Source organism: Oncorhynchus masou, chromosome 31, assembly GCF_036934945.1.
Source record: "Oncorhynchus masou masou isolate Uvic2021 chromosome 31, UVic_Omas_1.1, whole genome shotgun sequence".
NCBI lineage: Eukaryota > Metazoa > Chordata > Actinopteri > Salmoniformes > Salmonidae > Oncorhynchus > Oncorhynchus masou.
In genome coordinates this window covers 68,477,097-68,500,004 of record NC_088242.1, presented here as the reverse complement: position 1 = coordinate 68,500,004, position 22,908 = coordinate 68,477,097, and the positions used below count along the sequence as shown (strand labels likewise).

Sequence of the window (22,908 nt, the reverse complement as noted above, 5' to 3'; positions counted from 1 at the left end):
GCTCATCCAGGATGGCACAGCAATGCGAGCTGTGGCAAGAAGGTTTGCTGTGTCTGTCAGTGTAGTGTCCAGAGCATGGAGGCACTACCAGGAGACAGGCCAGTACATTGGAAGATGTGCTCACCAGAGGTAGCCTGACTGCCATTAGTTACCGAGATGAGATCCTCAGACCCCTTGTGAGACCATATGCTGGTGCGGTTGGCCCTGGGTTCCTCCTAATGCAAGACAATGCTAGACCTCATGTGGCTGGAGTGTGTCAGCAGTTCCTGCAAGAGGAAGGCATTGATGCTATGGACTGGCCGGCCCGTTCCACAGACCTGAATCCAATTGAGCACATCTGGGACATCATGTCTCGCTCCATCCACAGACGTTGAACCACCGACTGTCCAGGAGTTGGCGGATGCTTTAGTCCAGGTCTGGGAGAAGATCCCTCAGGAGACCATCCGCCACCTCATCAGGAGCATGCCCAGGCGTTGTAGGGAGGTCATACAGGCACGTGGAGGCCACACACACTACTGAGCCTCATTTTGACTTGTTTTAAGGACATTACATCAAAGTTGGATCAGCCTGTAATGTGGTTTTCTACTTTAATTTTGAGTGAGACTCCAAATCCAGGCCTCCATGGGTTGATAAATTTGATTTCCATCGATCATGTTTGTGTGATTTTGTTGTCAGCACATTCAACTATGTAAAGAAAAAAGTATTTAATAAGAATATTTGATTCATTCAGATCTAGGATGTGTTATTTTAGTGTTCCCTTTATTTATTTGTACATTTTTTATTATTATTATTATTTTTTTTAAACAAGTTATTTTTTCATTTCACTTCATCCATTACATGAAATACAAATACAAGTTGTAATGCAACAAAATAGAAAAAACACCAAGGGGGATGAATACATTTGCAAGGCACTGAAGATCCCCCAGACCCAAACCATTCCCAGCCCTGCTCAGCAGCCAGGTGTCAGATAACCCTCAATGTAACCTAACACACACACACACACACACACACACACACACACACACACACACACACACACACACACACACACACACACACACACACACACACACACACACACACACACACACACACACACACACACACACACACACACACACACACACACACACACAGGTTGAGTAATAGAGCTCATTATTTATTAGGTAGACCTCCTGAGCTAAACCCTGAATCATTTATTCAGTGAAGCTGCTCTCCCCAGAAAGAGAGAGATAGAGAGAGAGAGAGAGAGAGAGAGAGAGAGAGAGAGAGTGCCTGCATGGAGTTATGGTGGACACAATGTCCTGACTCTCTCTGACCCTAACTTGCTGACCACTGGACAACTGGGTTACTACCAGAGCTGGACTATAACTACTACTGCTGGAGCTAACCAGTTGCTACCCTGGACTAGTACTACTACTGTAACCTACCTGCTCTAACTGTTTCTACTTTACGGTGGTATGCACCGCCCTGAAACTCTTCAACTCTAACCGACTAACCGTGGCTAACTGTTCTTAACTGTGGACTGGGTTACTACTTTAGGCCTGGACTACTGCACTAAGAACTAAGCTGTTGTAACCTGCTGTAACACTGACCTGCTGCAGCTAAACTGTTGACAACACTGGGCGGAAGAACTGCCAACTAGAACTTCACGCTAACTGCTAACTCTGGACTAAGCCAACTAATCGAGAATCTTTTGATAATTGCTCGCACTAGACGCTAACACGGCCTCTTCCTCTCTAACCTGCTGCCTCTGACCAGCTAACTGTGCTAACTCCATCATGGGTCTCACTCTCCTCCTGCTCATCACCTACCTGGGATACACACACTCACAGGTTAGACTGGCGAACACACACACACACACACACACACACACACACACACACACACACACGTCTGCAACCGCATAGTTGTGTTGTGGTCATGTTCTGACCATGCGGTCTCTCATCAGGCTGATGTATCCAGTATGAGTTCTCGAACAGCGTTTACAGTCATGGTGACTGCCGCATCCTCCTCCAACCTCAGCCCTCCGGTCAGCCGAATTATCAACACCAACGAAACCGGTGAGTCACAAACACACACACATGCACACGCATACACAAACACTTTAATGTGTGACAGCCAAACTGATAGTGCTCTGAGGAATCGTTGGGTCTGTTCTGCTGCTGCCCTCTGCTTTATTATCTCCCACACAGTGTGTGTGTGTGTGTGTGTGTGTGTGTGTGTGTGTGTGTGTGTGTGTGTGTGTGTGTGTGTGTGTGTGTGTGTGTGTGTGTGTGTGTGTGTGTGTATGTTCGCCAGTCTAACCTGTGAGTGTGTGTATCCCAGGTAGGTGATGAGCAGGAGGAGAGTGAGGCCCATGATGGAGTTAGCACAGTTAGCTGGTCAGAGGCAGCAGGTTAGAGAGGAAGAGGCCGTGTTAGCGTCTAGTGCTAGCCATTATCAGTGAAATGCCAGAGCTCTCACCAGAATAGAGCAAGCTGGTCACACACACCCACACCCAGTTGGTTGCCCCCATACCAAACAACAACAGTATCTGCAGTATCTGCAACAAGAGTAGGGGAGACTGGGGCTGGTTGTCTCAAGGGTTAGTTGTCATAGTTTTAATTATTCCCAATCTAAATGGACCTGTGTAATATTTTTAAGGTTAAAATGCGTGATTTAAAAAAAAAAGAACTCATCCAACTGGTCAACTCACACTCATGACAAACAATTGAGGTGTGTGAATCTATGTTTTTCAGATGAAAGTGAAAGTGTGAAAGTCAGGTGAAAGTTTAAAAAAATAATCTTGGAATTTTCTATGGAAATGTTTGAATTATGTGAGTATCCATGAACAATTATGGTTTGTAGAAAAGAGAAACAGGGGAGATATATTTCAAGCCTATCCATTTTCTGTCACATACCCACACACGCACACACGCGCATACTGTAAATACTGTACACTCACATTTACACAAAATGTCATATATTATTCTTACAGCATAAAATTCTGAATTTTGCTAGGAATATTGTTCGATCAAAGAAAGGCTTTGCTATTTCTAAGACTGTATGGTATAGTGCTTAATTTCCTGTTACAAAAGGAATAAGCTACTAGCAAACATAGTGGCAACCAACCCCGGTCACCTCCATCTTTCACAACATCCTCCCAATTTGTTGAATGGATTTACTTGTTAAGGACCTTTATGTATGGATTGGATGCTTTATGATGACATATTTAATAGAATGACAGGAGATTTTGGTGAATATGGCTTGAACTACTTCTTCTTCCTCCTCCTCCTCCTCTAGCCCCAACATCCCCACCTACCAATCTAGAGGGAGAGAGGGTAGGCTCCAATGGGATCCTTCTGTCTTGGACCATGCCCTCTGACTCTCCCATCGACGGTTATGTGATCAGGTAAAGAGACATACTGTATGATGTAACCCCAGATTAAGGTGGACTAAGCCATGCGTCCTCTAAAACACAACCCAGCTAAGCCGCACTGCTTCTTGACACAACGCCCACTTAGCCCGGAAACACCATATCTCCCTACACATATCTACCTCTATCACTCCAGTATCCCTGTCACCTTACCCCTACACATATTTACCTCTATCACTCCAGTATCCCTGTCACCTTACCCCTACACATATCTACCTCTATCACTCCAGTATCCCTGTCTCCCTACACATATCTACCTCTATCACTCCAGTATCCCTGTCACCTTACCCCTACACATATTTACCTCTATCACTCCAGTATCCCTGTCACCTTACCCCTACACATATCTACCTCTATCACTCCAGTATCCCTGTCACCTTACCCCTACACATATCTACCTCTATCACTCCAGTATCCCTGTCTCCCTACACATATCCACCTCTATCACTCCAGTATCCCTGTCACCTTACCCCTATACATATCTACCTCCATCACTCCAGTATCCCTGTCACCTTACCCCAACACATATCTACCTCTATCACTCCAGTATCCCTGTCACCTTACCCCTACACATATCTACCTCTATCACTCTAGTATCCCTGTCACCTTACCCCTATACATATCTACCTCTATCACTCTAGTATCCCTGTCACCTTACCCCTATACATATCTACCTCTATCACTCTAGTATCCCTGTCACCTTACCCCTATACATATCTACCTCTATCAATCCAGTATCCATGTACATGTAAATATGGTACTGGAACTGACTTTTTAAATATTTCCTATATATAGTATGCTTACTTACTTACTTTATTGTGTATTTAATATTTCTTATTTTTACTTCTCATGTTTTTTTCTCATCTTTTTTCTTTCTACATTGTTATTAGTTATTGCATTGTTGGGTTTTGAGTTTGCAAGAAAGGCATTTCACTGTACTTGTGCATGCGACATTTAACATGCCACCAGGGGTCTTTTCACAGTCCCCAGGTCCAGAAAAAATTCAAGGAAACATACAGTATCATACAGACTCATGAGTGTGCAAGTGAACAGCAAACCTGGTTTCAAAAAACAAATAAAGCAACACCTCACAGCACAACGCCTCTCCCCCATGTGACCACACTCACACTACATATGGGCGTCAGCTAATGGAGAAAATGTATATGAAGTGCAATGGGTTTCCTCAAAGGTTTTTAGTAATGGCAGCAAATTGGAGTTTACAGTGCAAGCTTAATCTGGGTCGGGAATAACACTATAAGGGGAATCGGTTGTTGATATTCCACTATTATTTACTTCTAAATCAAATTTAAATAAAGTTTTTTTTTATATCATCTGGTGTTTAAATTTTGGTCTCCCAAGTGGCGCAGCATTCTAAGACACTGTATCACAGTGCTAGAGGCGTCTCTACAGACCCTGGTTCAATTCCAAGCTGTATCACAACCGGCTGTGATTGGGAGTCCCATAAGGTGGCACACAATTGGCCCAGCGTTGTCCGGGTTTGGCCGTGTAGGCCGTCATTGTAAATAATAATTTGTTCTTAACTGACTTGCCTAGTTAAAAATAAATGTGTATCTATTTCAGGTACAAGGAGATGTGTCCATATCCAGATACCACCTTCAAAGAGGTGACCAAGCACCTAGATGTCCCTGAGACCCTCCTCAACCTCTTTTTACCAGGATCTACCTATAACATTAAGGTAACACTCAATCAGTACACATAAGTGCACTGTAAATCCCAATGTGTTGTCATTACTCAACACTCTTGAGGAAACCTGTTGCACTTCAAATATCTGAGTACAGTTACTCTAAGTGATTTTGTAGTCATTACTCAAACCAATAGATTCACTGTGACCCTGTAGGTCAGTAGTCACCAACCGGTCGATCGCGATCTCTAAGCCTTTTGTAGTCGATTACCAAACATTTCTGTATAAAATCCAACTATAAAGCTTTGAGTTCCTATTTTTATTTCTTGTTTCGCGCTGTTGACAGTAGGTGCAGTGGTGATTTTAGCATGTAATTCTTGGGGGGGCAAACCCCCAAAAATTTGGGGAGATGCATGCCAGCAAAGGCACTACACAACACAACACTAAACAATACATTAGTTGCCCTGTAATGGTGACAAACGGTGCCCACAAACTGTTAGGACAGCAGTCCCAACACCTTACCACTATGACACTTGGTTATCAACGGAGCCTTGTCTGGCAGCGAAACAGTTCATTCAACCTCATTTACTGACTTTAAAAAAACATAGGTGATATGGCTTACTTGCTTAAACAAATGTGGTTTCTACTGACAATTGAGATGTACAAACTATGGCATAAGGGGACGACAAGAGGATAAGACGCAATCTGTAATTTTGATTAAGACATTAATAAGCAAGCCACGACGGACGTAGTCAATATAACTATTTGATTAGCACTTTGGAAATGTACAGCGACAGAATTCAGAACATGGGCCGTTCTCCCTGTTCACCAAGTCTGAAACGTAGGATAAATAAAGGAGGCATATAAGCAGACGATGAAAGCTTTTACAATATTCAATGATTACATTTCTCTAAAACATGTTAAAGGCTACATGTGCACCACCAAGTCAGAACAGTAGATGAAATGAAGAAAGGAAAATATACCAAATTATAAGGATGAGGCACATGGGCTATGAACAGCTTATTACACAGCATACACTTGGTATTACTTTCTTAGCTACAGTATACATATCTCTGTGGCATATCACTTCATTTATGCAGCACCATACAAGACATTTTTGGAGTCACATGCTGAACTGGACACATTGCGTACGGGAGCGTTGCAAAATACAGTATATTTACACATACATGTTATTCTATCATTGCACCAACACTGCTCGTGCACGTCAGCGAGCGTCTGCGTAGCCAGGCTCTAAAATAGAACTTGGTTCTATTTGTGATACTCAACGTGCTGCAAGTCCTGCCTCTACCATCTCCTCAATGGTTTTTAGGAGCATATACCCACTTAGGTGATTGAAAGATGAACTGAGGTACCCACTCCAGTCCAGTCGGTTGTGGTAATGCACCTTAAAGTTTGTTAACAACCGCCATATAAAGTCCAAAGAAGAAGAAGCCTGAAGGAGGAGAGATTACTAGAAATTAACTCAGTTGACCATTTTATCTGTGGATTCATTGTCAGAGTAGAGAACCTTGTGCATTTCAGGTAAAATAACAACCCAATGTTTATGTCCCAGGAGCTAACATTTGCCATAAACGTTTAATCCCCAAATTAATATAATTGGTTCAGAGTTTGTTTTGATATTTCTACCTACGTGTCCTGATCGCGTCTGGTGTGGGTAGACAAAATCAACTTACATGCAATGGCGCACGCGGACAAATGCGCGCGTGCGGTCTGGTCAGTATGTCACCTTGTTGAGCTGTGCTCACTTGAACAGGAATGTGGCCCGGCGGTCCTTCGTGGGTAGATTTTGTCATTGAACTTTGTCATCAAAGTCTGGCATTCTCTGGATTTATGGCGCTTTCAAAACAACTGAGAACTCTGAAAAAAAAGAAGTCAAATCATGATGACGTCTGTGATCTTCAGGTCGTAGCTCTGGAAAGAGGCCCTAGTTGGATAAACGTTCAAAACGTATTTTCCCAGTCGGAGCTCGTTTTTTCCCCCAGTTCCCAGTTGTCTTGAACTCACTGAAATCAGATTTCCCAGTTCCGAGTTAACAGTTGTTTTGAGCTCGGCAGAAATCATACTGGATTGACAGCATGGCCAATGTTGAATGTTTATAATTTTAAGCTTGAAAAAGATACCATTAAACCCAGAATTGGGACCACACAACCACTGCACTGAATTTCTCTTCATTATTTCTCTTCATATGACAAGGATTGAAAAGCATTTGCCAGTAGATCGTTGACTTGATTCATGATGATGACTGCAAGTTTGCTAGATAAGTTACTGTAGATATAACGTGATTTTACTTAATTTTATCTGTGGCCAATGACCTTGGGCCTTCTTGGATGGGTACTTCTAATGTAACTCGATGGCAGAACCCAAAGGGCTACAATTTTTTAGGTCTAACCCTTAGACTTGGCGGTGACGTAGTGTCCCCATAAGTGACAAAACACTGAGCCAATCACGGTGCAACGCTCCGTATTTTCTGCTGGCTTGCCCCACCACCACAGAAAGCACTGAGCAAGGCTGAAACTGCCTTACTCAAGAAAACAAAAAAGAGACAATGTTTGTATGCCACCTTATTAACTCAATGATATATATTTTTTTACATTGTTTGTAAACTGATATGTGACACGTATTAATGCCAAAATAACATGCAAAACAGTCAAGCTAAAAATCATTATAAACTGGGTGTTTTCGAGCCCTGAATGCTGATTGGCTGACAGCCGTGGTATATCAGACCATATACCACGGGTATGACAAAACATGTATTTTAACTGCTCTAATTACATTGGCAACCAGTTTATAATAGCAATAAGGCACCTGGGGGGTTGTGATATATGGCCAAAATACCACTCCGCTGTAACAGGATTCCTCCTGGGAAGGAGAGGCGGACCAAAATGCAGCGTGGTTATAATTCATGGTTCTTTAATAATGAAACTATACATGAATAAACTACAAACCAAGAAACGTGAAAACCCGAAACAGTCCCGTGTGGTACAAACACTGACACAGGAGACAACCACCCACAAAACCCAACACAAAACAGGCTACCTAAATATGGCTCCCAATCAGAGACAATGACTAACACCTGCCTCTGATTGAGAACCATATCAGGCCCAAACACAGAAACAGATAAACAAGACATCCAACATAGAATGCCCACTCAGATCACACCCTGACCAAACAAAACATACAAACATACAAAGCAAACTATGGTCAGGGTGTGACATCCGCGTTGCGTCGTGCATAAGAACAACCATTAGCCGTGGTATAATGGCCATATACCACACCTCCTCTGGCCTTATTGCTTAATTAAATCTTTATGACAATACATTACATATCTCATGAGGCCTTGTTTTGAGGCCTAGCTTTACCCTAATGGCTGTGTGTGTGTGTGTGTGTGTGTGTGTGCATGCCTGTGTGTTCTAGGCAGATGCTTCTAGCGGGGAAACTATTCTCTTGGTCTGGTTGAATAATTCATTGTGATTAAATTATTGATCGTATAAACAGATCTATAGATCAGCCATGCTGTTCTTTTTCCACATACTCTTATGTCAACATATTGTATGTGGTCATGGTTAATAGTTTTCAGAATTCATTAATCCTTAATTACCTGTGTGTGTGTGTGTGTGTGTGTGTGTCACATTACCAGACGTTACTTATGTGTACTGTATAAGCACACCCAGCAGTACTGAGCGAGCTATGTGCTGCTTTGTCCTGCTCCTCATTCAATAATCTCTATCCGCTGTTTCCTTTTCTCTTCCTGGTCTTCTATTAATATTCTCTGTTCTATTTTCAAAGCTACGTAGCCATTTCATTATCTTATTAGAGTCAGAACCTCACTTTAACATCTCATCTAAAGGGTACTCTCTACAGCAGGGTTGGGCAAACTATGGCCCGCGAGCCCATTCAATCCACTGTGCAGGAGGTTTGAGTAAAACCCCTTGTGTAATTGGGCAAATGATTATTTGGGGTTTAAAAAACACTCCAGGCCACTCATGAACTTCTAAAACTAGATAGAGAGGATGTAGAAATTATAATGGATTCATATATTTTCAAATACCTGCCCTTTTTCTGGCCCGTGAAATAGATTTTGACAAAAAAAATGGTACAAAAATAATCTGTGTGGCCCTCCGTTGAATTTTGAAATCCCAATGTGGCCCTACACGGTAGTTACCCATTATATGATGCAAGACTTGTCATACTGGCTGTATTTTATTTAACTAGGCAAGTCAGTTAAGAACAAATTCTTCTTTACAATGACGGTCTACCCTGGCCAAACCTTAACAACGCTTGGCCAATTGTGCGCTGCCCTTTCGGACTCCCAGTCATGGGTGATTGTGATATAGCCTGGAATTGAACAAGGTTCTGTAGTGACACCTCTATCACTGAGATGCAGTGTCTTAAACAGCTGCGCCACCAGGACACCCCCTAAATGTATGCCTGATTGAACGGGGAATACTTCAGATGCACAGGAAATGACCCCGGGAATCGCTCAGAGATGGACACAAATTATATACATTAAAAATGGGTGAATATTTCCTTTAAGACTAATATTTCCTTTAATATTGACCCCATCTGGACTCCCCAACACCACAGCCAGCATCATCTGTGTCTCCCTTCCAGGGATGATTAGTGCTATCTGGGATCCTTGGGATGTCCCTACCCTAAACCCTAACATTAACCCATATCTTTACCATTTTACATTTCTACTTCAATGGGGTAGGGACTTCCAAAGGACCCCGGATAGCATGGACCATCCAGGGATTGACCAGGCCCAACCTGCTTAGTTTCAAAGACAAACTAGCAGTGGGATGCTATGGCTATGTGTGTGAGTACCTGCCTGCCTGGTGTTGTGTGGCTGTTGAATCAGTAAAAGTTCCTGACTGCTGGTAGATATTAACATGGGGAGATCTGATGACTGAATCTTGAATTAGTAATAATCTCTCTCTCTCTCTCTCTCTTTATATATATATATATATATATAAAATCTAGGTTGCAGCAGAAAACTCTGCTGGTATTGGTCCCTATAGCAAGTCTATGTACATCAAAACTGCTGAGGCCCGTAGGTATCCAATAATAACATACAAACACAGACACACTTATACACACAGACAATGACATCAGTTTGTCTATCCCTTTCTCAAGCCCCCGGCCTGGTGACTAATCTGACAGCATTTGCTCAGAACCACACGTTCGTAGTGGTCACGTGGTTCCTGCCACTCCGCATCAACGGTCTGATCAACAAGTTTGCGGTCAAAGCCAAACACGCTCGTACCGGTCAGACTGTCCGCATGCTGGAGCTGGATGCTGAGGAAATCATGACCGTAGCGCTACCACACTGCAACGTACGTATGTCTGTCTTTGTCTTTCTCATTCTTTCTCTGTCTGTCTAGAGATACTCTGACTATATCGGAAACAGAAGACTATCTAGTTTTAACTTTGGTCCTCTGTGACCGATGTGAGATGAGCTTTTTCAACTGGTTTTTCAACTTTCAGAAAATATATTGCAGTCCAAACAGAGCAATGCTACAGGCCTCCAGTTTTTTTTCTCCCTCTCTTTCTTTCACTCTCTCTCTCTCTCTATTCAACTAAATTCAAAGTGGATTTATTGGCATGGAAAAAAATGTGTTTACAGTGCCAAAGCAAGTGAAAAAACAAAACAACATCGACAAAAACCAACAAAGCGAATTAAACAAAATGAAGACAAAAACAATCAGACATTAACAGTAAACATTAGACAGCTTTTAAAATATGATATTATTAGCAGTTAAAAAATGTAAGCTCTGCCTTTGTGTACGTAAATACATAGTGTGTGTCTGTGTTTGTAGGATGCAGTAGAAATCCTGTCTCGTGGGACCGCAAGTCCATCAGAGGTGACAGCGTCCTCTCCTCCTGTCACCCTGTCAGCCGTCCCACCTGCCGCCACATGGGCTGTACCAATATCCGTAGGGGTGGACCAGCTGCGTCCCTACACAGCATACGTCTTCGAAGTGTCCGCTTTCACCTCCGACGGAGAGGGACAGGTAGCCTCCACCATGGTCCGCATGCCTGAGTCAGGTACACAGACACACACTCCACCTCTCTACATCTACATATCTCTGCCCATCTCTCCATATCTCTTTCTATAACCGTCTACATCTCAATCCCTCCGTGTCTCAATATCTATTCCTCACTTCATCTCTCTCTCTCAACATGTGAATATGCATGTGTGCTGCAGCCCCAGAGGACCCTCCCTACAACCTGTCGGTATGGAATGTGACGTCTAAGTCAGTCTCTGTCTCCTGGGATCCGCCAACCATTGTTACCGGACGCTTCAGCTACGTCACCCATCTCTACGGCCCCACAGGTACACACACATGCACACATGCAGACACACACATATACAGTACATTTAAAATACTTGCTGAAGTAAAAACACTGAAGGTGGCAGATCTAACCCTAACACTGTGTGTGTGTGTGTGTCAGGGTTTATCTATGAGAACAGCACAGGGGACTTGAAGTTTGCGTACTCTGGTCTGACTCCCTACACACACTACAGAGTAGAGGTCCGGGCTAAGTCTGCTGGCCTGCTGGGGCCTGAGGCCTTTTCTGCAGTACTGACACATGCTGAGGGTAAGAACAGACACATGTCTTGAGTGATGTGCTCTACCAGTGCAGTAGCTTTCCTTTCCCTATTGGTCAACGAGGTGAGTCCAGAAGTATTTTCCTACCTTGAACATCTAAACATTCTGCCTGGTTCTCTAACATTGTCTCTAAGACTGTCTGGTTCTCTGCGTGTGTGTGTGTGTGTGTGTGTGTGTGTGTGTGTGTGTGTGTGTGTGTGTGTGTGTGTGTGTGTGTGTGTGTGTGTGTGTGTGTGTGTGTGTGTGTGTGTGTGTGTGTGTGTGTGTGTGTGTGTGTGTGTGTGTGTGTGTGTGTGTGCGTGCGTGCGCGCGTGTGTGTGCGCGTGCGTGTAGCTCCCAGTGCGGTGCAGGCTCTGCAGGCAGTAGCACTAGACTCTGTGTCGGTGGGTGTGAGTTGGAGAAGCCCTGCCCAACCCAATGGTCTGATCACACAGTACAGACTCCTGGTTCTGTCTGACAACACACTGCTGCAGGACATCACTCTCATCGGAACACAGGTACCACTCTGTGGATCTGGTTTTACTAGTCCTCACAAGGATACCAAAACAAGTAAAATTCAGACAAGTGGAGAACAAAATGTATACAGTACCAGTTAAAGGTTTGGACACACCTACTCATTCCAGGGTTTTTCTTTATTTTTACTATTTACTACATTGTTGAATAGTAGTGAAGACATCAAAACTATGAAATAACACATGGAATCATGTAGTAACCAAAAAAGTGCTAACAAATCAAAATATATTTATGTTTGAGATTCTTTGAAGTAGCCACCCTTTGCCTTGATGACAGCTTTGCACACTCTTGGCATTCTCTCAACCAGCTTCATGAGGTAGTCACCTGGAATGCATTTCAATTAACAGGTGTGTCTTGTTAATATTTAATTTCTGCAATTTCTTTCCTTCTTAATGCGTTTGAGCCAATCAGACGTGTTGTGACAAGGTAAGGTGGTTTACAGAAGATAGCCCTATTTGGTAAAAGACCAAGTCCATAGTATGGCAAGAACAGCTCAAATAAGCAAAGAAAATGACAGTCCACCATTACTTTAAGACATGAAGGTCAGTCAATACGGAACATTTCAAGAACTTTCTTCAAGGGCAATCTTAAAAACCATCAAGCGCTATAATGAAACTGGCTCGCATGAGGACCGCCACAGGAAAGGAAGACCTGGAGTTACCTCTGCTGCAGAGGGTGGACCATTTCAGATTGTCAGTGATATGTATGCCGAGGAACTTGAAGCTTTCCACCTGCTCCACTTTGATCCCATCGATGTGGATAGGGGCGTGCTCCCTCTACGGTTTCCTGAAGTCCACGATCAGCTCCTTTGTTTTGTCGACATTGAGTGAGAGGTTATTTTCCTGGCACCACACTCCCAGGGCCCTCACCTCCTCTCTGTAGGTTGTCTCGTAATTGTTGGTAATCAGGCCTACTACTGTTGTGTCATCTGAAAACTTGATGATTGAGTTGGAGGTGTGCGTGAAATTAAATCAAACTTTATTTGCCACATGCGCCATACTCACAACATGTGTAGACTTTACCGTGAAATGCTTACTTACAAGCCCTTAACCAACAGTGCAGTTCAAGAAGAAGAAAACATTTACCAAGTAGGTTAATAATAAAAAGTAACACAATAAGAAAAACAATAACAAGGCTATATACAGGGGGCACCGGTACCGAGTCAGTGAAGAGGTACAGGCTAGTTGAGGTAATCTGTACATGTAGGTGGGGGCGAAGTGGCTATGCATAGGTAACAAACAAACAGTGAGTAGCAGCAGTGTACAAAAGGGAGGGGAGGGGGAGGTTAGTCAAAGTAAATTGTCCGATGGGATTTTTATGAATTCTTCAGCAGTCTAATGGCTTGGGGGTAGAAACTGTTGAGCAGCCTTTTGGTCCTAGACTTGGCACTCCGGTACTGGTTGCCATGCCAGCAAACTTCATGATAGTGTTGGAGCTGTGTTTGGCCACGCAGTCGTGGATGAACAGGGAGTACAGGAGGGGGTTGAGCACTCAGCCTTGTGGGGCCCCTGTGTTGAGGATCAGTGAAGTGGAGTTGTTGTTTCCTACCTTCACCACCTTGGGGTCGGCCCGTCAACAAGTCCAGGACCCAGTTGCACAGGGCGAGGTTCAGACCCAGGGCTCCAAGCTTAATGATGAGCTTGGATGGTACTATGGTGTTGAATGCTGATCTATAGTAGATTAACAGCATTCTTATATAGGTATTCTTCTTGTCTAGATGGGATAGGGCAGTGTGCAGTGCGATGACGATTGCATCGTCTGTGGATCTATTGCGGCGGTAAGCAAATTGAGGTGGGTCTAGGGAGTCCGGTAAGGTACGGGTGATACGGTCCTTAACTATCCTCTCAAAGCATTTCATGATGACAGAAGTGAGTGCTATAGTCATTTAGTTCAGTTACCTTTGCTTTCTTGGGTACAGGAACAGTGGTGGACATCTTGAAGCAAGTGGGGACAGGAGACTGGGATAGGAACAGATTGAATATGTCCTAAACACTCCAGCCAGATGGTCTGTGTATGCTCTGAGGACTTGGCTAGGGATGCAATCTGGGCCGGAAGATGTCAGTGTCCGCGACGTGGCTGGTTGTCACTTTCTAGTCTGTGATTGTCCTAAGACCTCGCCACATGCGTCTCGTGTCTGAGCCGTTGAATTGCGTCTCCACTTTGTCTCTATACTGACGTTTTGCCTGTTTGATTGCCTTACAGAGGGAATAAATAACTACACTGTTTGTATCCGGCCATATTCCCAGTCACCTTGCCATGGTTAAATGCAGTGGTTCGCGCTTTCAGTTTTGCGCAAATGCTGCCATCGAGCCACGGTTTCTGGTTTTATGGTAGGTTTTAATAGTCACAGTGGGCACAACATCTCCTATACACTTCTTGATCAACTTAGTCACCATATCCGTGTATTCGTCAATGTTATTCTCAGAGGCTACCCGGAACATATCCCAGTCCGCATGATCAAAACAATATTGAAGCGTGGATTCCAATTGGTCAGACCAGCGTTGAATAGTCCATAGCACGGCTACTTCCTGTTTGAGTTTCTGCCGATTTGGATTTGCCAAAGGGAGGGCGGGGGAGGGGCTTGCAGGCATCCTGGTCGTTGGAGTAACAGTGGTTGAGTGTTTTAGCAGCACGAGTAGTACAGTCAATGTGTTGATAGAACGTCTGTAGCTTTTTCCTCAAATTTGCTTTGTTAAAATCCCCAGTTACAATAAATGCAGCCTCAGGATATGTGGTTTCCAGTTTGCATAAATCCAGTGAAGTTCTTTGAGGGCTGTCGTGGTATCGGATTGAGGGGGAATATACATGGCTGTGACTATAACCGAAGATAATTCTCTTGGGAGGTAATACAGTCTGCATTTCATTGTGAGGTATTGTCGGTCGGGTGAACAAAATGACTTGAGTTTCTGTATGTTATCACAATCACACCATGAGTGGTTAATCATGAAACATACACCTCTGCCTTTCTTCTTCCCGGAGAGTTCTTTATTCCTGTCTGCACAATATACTGAGACCTCAGCTGGCTGTATGGACACAGACAGTATATCCCGAGAGAGCCATGTTTCCGTGTAACAGAGTATGTTACAATCCCTTATGTCTCTCCGGAAGGAGATTCTCGCCCTGAGCTCGTCTATTTTATTATCCAGAGTCTGAACATTAGCGAGTAATATACTCGGAAGTGGTGGATGCGTGCCTCCTGAGTCGGACTAGAAGTCCACTCCGACTACCTTTGCTCCGCCAGCCGTGTTTTGGATAAGCCTCTAGAATCAGTTCAATTGCCCTGGGAGGTACGAACAAAGGATCCAATTCTGAAAAGTCGTATTCCCGGTCGTAATGCTGGTGAGTTACCGCCGCTCTTATATCCAAAAGTTATTTCCGGCTGTATGTAATAACACAAAACATTTCCTGGGCTAATAATGTAAGAAATAACACACAAAAAAATTAAATACTACAAAGTTGCTTCGGAGCTAGAAGCAGAGCTGCCCTATCTGTCGGCAACCGTAAGAACTATTTTACCAAGAAGGAGAATGGCGGGGCGGCAGGGTAGCCTAGTGGTTAGAGCGTTGGACTAGTAACCGGAAGGTTGCAAGTTTGAATCCCCGAGCTGACAAGGTACAAATCTGTCGTTCTACCCCTGAACAGGCAGTTAACCCACTGTTCCTGAAAATAAGAATTTGTTCTTAACTGACTTGCCTAGTAAAATAAAGGTACAATTTAAAAAATAAAAAAAATGATGAAGTGCTCCATCAGATGACCTGGCCTCCACAATCACCCAACCTCAACCCAAGTGAGATGGTTTGGGATGAGTAGGACCACAGAGTGAAGGAAAAGCAGTGCTCAGCATATGTTGGAACTCTTTCAAGACTGTTAGAAAATCATTCCAGGTGAAGCTGGTTGAGAGAATGCCAAGAGTGTGCAAAGCTGTCATCAAGGCTACTTTGATGAAACTGAAATATAAAATATATTTTGATTTGTTTAACACTTTTTTGGTTACGACATGATTCCATATGTGTTATTTCATAGTTTTGATATCTTCGATGTCTTCACTATTATTCTACAATGTAGAAAAATAAAGAAAAATCCTTCAGTGAGAAGGTGTGTCCAAACTTTTGACTGGTACTGTATATATATATTTTTAATTTAGGAACTCAGTCGGGGTATCCCTGACCCCCGAGCAACTGCGGCCCCTCATGATGGGTTCAGATTTTTTATGGCCCCCACTACCCCCATCAAAGTTGCCCATACCTGGTTTAGGGTTAGGGTTAGAATTAGGGTTAGGGGTTAGGAGCTAGGTGTTAGGGTTAGGGTTTAAGGTAATGCTTAGGGGTAGGTTTTGAAGCAAGACAAACGATTGTAAAACAAACGATTTTGTGTGTGTGTGTTATTGCCTGATGTTTTCCTCTTATCTTCAGAACCTAAATGACACTGATCTCCATGGTGATGGAACGTTAGTGCCAGGTATCCCTGGTGACTCTCTGCGGCGTAAGAGATCAGCTGACCTCAGCCTGACCACCTCTCCACTTGCATTCACGGTCACCCTGTCCGACCACACAGTCATCACTGGCAAGACCATGACCCCAACCAGCCGCACACACAGCGCTTCAACCCCCCCTGACCTTAATCCTAACCTTGACCACAACAATTACACTGTCCCCACAGTCACTGAGAGCCCCAGTCTGACCAGTATGGGCCCTGGGACTGACCAGACCTCTGACTTTCCAGAATCCTCCCCTATGACCTTTGATGCTGTAACTTCAGTGACTTCTGTCCTCTCCCTGACCTCTTCAACCCCGGCCACACCCCTCCCCTGGCTCACTGCCAACTCACATCCCGGCCAGCTCACCTCTGGCCAGCCACGCCTCTCCACCCGTTCTGCACCTGCAGTCACTGGACACCTCCAGACACTCCCCTCCACCAGGGCTGCAGCCTCCAGCACCCCGGGAGGTACTGCACTCACCTCTAACCTATAACCATTTCACCTTTTAACCTCTAAACCCTTTTAAAGGTGCAATATGCAGAAATTGCTCTGCCCTTTCCTGGTTGCTAAAATTCTAATATTTCTCCCAATTTCAGTTTACATGACCAAACAAGCACTCAAAGTGTAGAGAATCATTGTACAATCTATACCACTGTAAAATATATTTGAAATAACCAGAAATCTAGTATTTACAGTTGTTTGAAGCTGGTGTACAAAACCGAACGTAAGACGCAAACGCGAAATTTAAGAACGGGAAGCATAGAAATATCGCGCATAGAACAGATCCAACGCGTCTTAGACTTGCTTTCAATACCAATGACAGATCTATAACTAACATTACTATGTGAATTTGGTTGGGTCGCCGGAAAAGTTACATATTGCAGCTTTAACATTATACATATCTACCTCCATCACTCCAGTATCCCTGCACATTGTAAATATGGTACTGGAACTGACTAACCCTATATATAAATGTGCGGCAAATACAACAGGTGTGGACCTTACAGTGAAATGCTTACTTACAGGCTCTAACCAATAGTGCAAAAAAGGTATTAGGGGAACTATAGGTAAGTAAAGAAATAAAACAACGGTAAAAAGACAGGCCAAATACAGTAGTGAGGCTATAAAATTAGCGAGGCTACATACAGACACCGGTTAGTCAGGCTGATTGAGGTAGTATGTACATGTAGATATGGTTAAAGTGACTATGCATATATGATGAACAGAGAGTAGCAGTAGGGTAAAAGAGGGGTTGGCGGGTGGCGGGACACAATGCAGATCGCCCGGTTAACCAATGTGCCCGAGCAATGGTTGGTCAGCCCAATTGAGGTACTATGTACATCAATGTATAGTTAAAGTGACTATACATATATGATAAACAGAGAGTAGCAACAGCGTAAAAGAGGGGTTGGGGGGTGGCACACAATGCAAATAGTCTGGGTAGCCATTTGATTACCTGTTCAGGAGTCTTATGGCTTGGGGGTAAAATCTGTTGAGAAGCCTTTTGTCCTAGACTTGGCACTCCGGTACCGCTTGTCATGCGGTAGTAGAGAGAACAGTCTTTGACTGAGGTGGCTGGGGTCTTTGACTATTTTTAGGGCCTTCCTCTGACACCGCCTGGTGTAGAGGTCCTGGATGGCAGGCAGCTTAGCCCCAGTGAAGTACTGGGCCGTACGCACTACCCTCTGTAGTGCCTTGCGGTCAGAGGCCGAGCAATTGCTGTACCAGGCAGTGATGCTCTCGATGTTGCAGCTGTAGAACCTTTTGAGGATCTCAGCACCCATGCCATGTTTTTGTTTTGTTTCCTGAGGTGGAATAGGCTTTGTTGTGCCCTCTTCACGACTGTCTTGGTGTGTTTGTACCATTCTAATTTGTTGTTGATGTGGACACCGAGGAACTTGAAGATCTCAACCTGCTCCACTACAGCCCCGTCGAGGAGAATGGGGGCGTGCTCGGTCCTCCTTTTCCTGTAGTCCACAATCATCTCCTTAGCCTTGGTTACGCTGAGGGTTAGGTTGTTATTCTGGCACCACCAGGCCAGGTCTCTGACCTCCTCCCTATTATCTGTCTCGTCGTTGTCGGTGATCAGGCCTACCACTGTTGTGTCGTCTGCAAACTTAATGATGGTGTTGGAGTTGTGCCTGGCCATGCAGTCGTGGGTGAACAGGGAGTACAAGAGGGGACTGAGCACGCACCCCTGGGGAGCTCCAGTTTTGAGAATCATCGTGGCAGATGTGTTGCTATCTACCCTCACCACCTGGGGGCGGCCCGTCAGGAAGTCCAGGATCCAGTTGCAGAGGGAGGTGTTTAGTCCCAGGATCCTTAGCTTAGTGATAAGCTTTGTGCTCAGTTAGTGCTCAGTCCCCTCCTGTACTCCCTGTTCACCCACAACGCTGTTAAACGCTGAACTGTAGTCAATTAATAGCATTCTCACATAAGTGTTCCTTTTGTCCAGGTGGGAAAGGGCAGTGTAGAGTGCAATAGAGATTGCATCATCTATAGATCTGTTTGAGCGGTATGCAAATTGGAGTAGGTCTAGGGTTTCTGGGTTAATGGTGTTAATGTGAGCCATTACCAACCTTTCAAAGCACTTCAGGGCTACGGACGTGAGTGCTACCGGTCTGCAGTAATTCAGGCAGGTTGCCTTTGTGTTCTTGGGCACAGGGACTATGGTGGTCTGCTTGAAACATATTGGTATTACAGACTCAATCAGGGACATGTTGAAAATGTCAGTAAAGACACCTGCCAGTTGGTCAGCACATGCCCGGAGCACACGTCCTGGTTATCCGTCTGGCCCCACATCCTTGAGTATGTTGACCTGTTTAAAGGTCCTACTCACGTCGGCTACGGAACAGCTGATGCTGTCTCAGTGTTGCTTGCCTCGAAGCGAGCATAGAAGTGATTTAGCTCGTCTAGTAGGCTCGTGTCACTGGGCAGCTCGCGGATGTGCTTCCCTTTGTAGTCTGTAATAGTTTGCAAGCCCTGCTACATAAGACAAGCATCAAAGCCGGTGTAGTATGATTCAATCTTAGCCCTGTATTGACGCTTTGCCTGTTTGATGGTTCGTCGCAGGGCATAGCAGGATTTCTTATAAGCTTCCGGGTTAGAGTCCCGCACCTTGAAAGCGGCAGCTCTACCCTTTAGCTCAGTGCAAATGTTGCCTGTAATCAATGGCTTCTGGTTGGGGTATGTACATACGGTCACTGTGGGGACGTTGTCCTCTATGCACTTATTGATGAAGCCAGTGACTGATGTGGTGTACCTCTCAATGCCATCGGAAGAATCCCGGAACATGTTCAAGTCTGTGATAGCAAAACAGTCCTGTAGTTTTGCATCTGCTTCATCTGACTACTTTTTTAATAGACCGAGTCACTGGTGCTTCCTGCTTTAATTTGAGCTTGTAAGCAGGAATCAGGAGGATAGAGTTGTGGTTGGATTTACCAAATGGAAGGCGAGGGAGAGCTTTTTACGCGTCTCTGTGAGTAGAGTACAGGTAATCTAGAATTCTTTTCCCTCTGGTTGCACATTTAACACGTTGATAGAAATTTGTTAGAACTGATTTAAGTGTCCCTGCATTAATGTCTCCGGCCACTTGGAGCGCCGCCTCTGGGTGAGTGGTTTCCTGTTTGCTTATTTACCTATACAGCTGACTGAGTGCGGTCTTAGTGGCAGCATCTGTCTGTGGTGGTAAATAAACAGCCATGAAAAGTATAGCTGAAAACTCTCTAGGCAGGTGGTGTGGACTGCAATTTATCACAATATACTCTACTTCAGGCGAGCAAAATCTAGAGACTTCCTTAGATTTTGTGCACCAGCTGTTATTTACAAATATGCACAGACCCCCCCATCTTACCGGAGTGTGCTGTTCTATCTTGCCGGTGCAGCATATATCCCGCTAGCTGAATATCCATGTCGTCATTCAGCCACGATTAAGTGAAACATAGGATATTACAGTTTTTGATGTCCCGTTGGTAGGATATTCATGATCATACCTCGTCTAATTTATTGTCCAATGATTGCACGTTGTTGAGAAGTATTGACGGTAACGGCAGCTTTCCCACTCGCCTTCTCCGGTACATGACCAGGCATCCGGCTCTTTGTCCTCTGTACCTGCGTCGCTTCCTCTTGCAAATAACGGGGATGTCGGCCCTGTGGGGTGTTTGGAGAATGTCTTGTGCGTCCGCCTTGTTATAGAAAAAATCTTTGTCTAATCCGAGGTGAGTGATCGCTGTCCTGGTATCCAGAAGCTCTTTTTTGCCGTAATAAGTTACAAATAACGTGAAAAAAACACATAATAGCACAATTGGTTGGGCGCCTGTAAAATTGCTGCCATTTTTTGTAACTTTTTGTATGCTTGCTTACTTACTTGTGTTCTCTTATTTTTATTTCTCGTATTTTCTTTGTTCTACCTTATGATACTTTTAGTATTACATTACTATTGATTCCTGCATTGTTGGGTTTAGAGCAAGAAATGCATTTCACTGTACCTGTGCATGTGACATTACAACTAGAAACTTGATTGAAGACTATAGAGTTGATGAGTAGAGTGAGGTGTGTTACCTTGCACTACAGTCTGTCCTTTATACTGTGTGTGTGTTCCAGGACTGTATGTGAGAGAGGAGGTGATAGACATGAAGTCTGAGGAGCTGTCTTACCTTGTCTCTGGTCTTAGTCCCTTCACTGAATACACCTTCACCGTTACCGCGGCTACCGCTATTGGAGAGGGTCCTGCCTCACATGTCTCTGAGAAGACCCGCGAGCAGGGTACACATAGATACTGTATATACATTGTTTTTTAATAGTGTCATTGTTGATTATTATTGTTCTTATTGTTGTGTGTTGTTGTTGTCATAGTTCCTAGCTCAGTGGTGGCTGTGTCCTATCACAACGTTAGCTCCACTTCCATCCTGGTCAGCTGGACTCCGCCCCTCTACCCCAACGGACGAATCACACATTACACCGTTTATGGACTCAACCTGCACAGCAACCAGGCCCTGCAGAGAGTTACAAACAACACCAGCATACTGCTCACAGGTAACTCACACACATGCTGTATGTACACATATCAAATCAAATAAATTTTTATTTGTCACATACACATGGTTAGCAGATGTTAATGCGAGTGTAGCGAAATGCTTGTGCTTCAAGTTCCGACAATGCAGTAATAACCAACAAGTAATCTAACTAACAATTATAAAACTACTGTCTTATACACACAAGTGTAGGGGGATAAAGAATATGTACATAAAGATATATGAATGAGTGATGGTACAGAGCGGCATAGCCAAGATACAGTAGATGGTATCGAGTACAGTATATACAGTGCCTTGCGAAAGTATTCGGCCCCCTTGAACTTTGCGACCTTTTGCCACATTTCAGGCTTCAAACATAAAGATATAAAACTGTATTTTTTGTGAAGAATCAACAACAAGTGGGACACAATCATGAAGTGGAACGACATTTATTGGATATTTCAAACTTTTTTAACAAATCAAAAACTGAAAAATTGGGCGTGCAAAATTATTCTTGGAGGGTACTATGGTGTTAAATGCCGAGCTGTAGTCGATGAACAGCATTCTCACATAGGTATTCCTCTTGTCCAGATGGGTTAGGGCAGTGTGCAGTCTGGTTGAGATTGCATCGTCTGTGGACCTATTTGGGCGGTAAGCAAATTGGAGTGGGTCTAGGGTGTCAGGTAGGGTGGAGGTGATATGGTCCTTGACTAGTCTCTCAAAGCACTTCATGATGACGGAAGTGAGTGCTACGGGGCGGTAGTCGTTTAGCTCAGTTACCTTAGCTTTCTTGGGAACAGGAACAATGGTGGCCCTCTTGAAGCATGTGGGAACAGCAGACTGGGATAGGGATTGATTGAATATGTCCGTAAACACACCAGCCAGCTGGTCTGCGCAAGCTCTGAGGGCGCGGCTGGGGATGCCGTCTGGGCCTGCAGCCTTGCAAGGGTTAACACGTTTAAATATTTTACTCACCTCGGCTGCAGTGAAGGAGAGGCCGCATGTTTTGGTTGCAGGCCCTGTCAGTGGCACTGTATTGTCCTCAAAGCGGGCAAAACAGTTATTTAGTCTGCCTGGGAGCAAGACATCCTGGTCCGTGACGGGGCTGGTTTTCTTTTTGTAATCCGTGATTGACTGTCGACCCTGCCACATACCTCTTGTGTCTGAGCCGTTGAATTGAGATTCTACTTTGTCTCTATACTGACGCTTAGCTT

At 44.2% G+C, this 22,908-nt stretch overlaps 1 pseudogene; it reads left to right on the top strand.

Annotated features, from left to right (window-relative positions):
- The window catches only part of LOC135524992 (phosphatidylinositol phosphatase PTPRQ-like), a 57,703-nt pseudogene that overhangs the window by 15,494 nt on the left and 19,301 nt on the right, over positions 1 to 22,908 (top strand).